A 613-nucleotide genomic window follows, 5' to 3' on the forward strand; every position below is an offset into this window, starting at 1 on the left:
TGTGTGTGTGTGTGTGTGTGTGTGTGTGTGGTGATGACGTGTGTGTGTGTGTCTGCTGTGTGTGTGTGTGTGTGTGTGTGTGTGTGTGTGGTGATGACGTGTGTGTGTGTGTGGTGATGACGTGTGAGTTGTATACCGGTCTCTTACTGGTTCTCTCTAACTGGATAGTTGTACCTATAATCTGAACTTCTCTTCCAGGGTGAATAGCACGCTACATGTTCCTCAGATCTGATTCTCTCGAACACGGCCATTGAGAAATCGACAGACACACACAAGTCAGTCTATTCAATGTTTATTGACAAAATCAAAACCAGAATCAAAATGGGGTGAGTATACTTCAACTGATCAAGCTAGCAGACAGAAGTTCATCAAGTTCTAAATTAATAGTCCTACGGGTAAAAAACAAAAATGACTCCAAGGTCAAGGAAGGTTTATCAAATCTGACAACAACAAAAAAAAAAGGCTAAATATAAAACAAAAACCTTAATCCAAAGTTAAAAAATATACATGATTTTAATTCTGAATGATTTACTGTACATAAAGAATTTCTGGTCCAAAATGGATCTTTTCTCAAAAACAAAACGGACGTTTTTCCTCTTAAAAAAAAACCAAA

General features: G+C 37.5%; 1 protein-coding gene across 1 annotated transcript in view; it reads right to left on the minus strand.

Moving 5' to 3' along the window:
* Positions 1 to 276: 276 nt before the first annotated feature.
* Positions 277 to 613, minus strand: part of LOC120036719 (CD82 antigen-like) — a 6,386-nt gene continuing 6,049 nt past the window's right edge. The window contains exon 4 of the mRNA XM_038983090.1: positions 277 to 613. This exon is cut by the window's right edge and continues 1,689 nt beyond it. The gene's annotated coding sequence lies outside the window, so the exon portion shown is untranslated.

Source organism: Salvelinus namaycush, unplaced genomic scaffold, assembly GCF_016432855.1.
Source record: "Salvelinus namaycush isolate Seneca unplaced genomic scaffold, SaNama_1.0 Scaffold1444, whole genome shotgun sequence".
Lineage (NCBI taxonomy): Eukaryota > Metazoa > Chordata > Actinopteri > Salmoniformes > Salmonidae > Salvelinus > Salvelinus namaycush.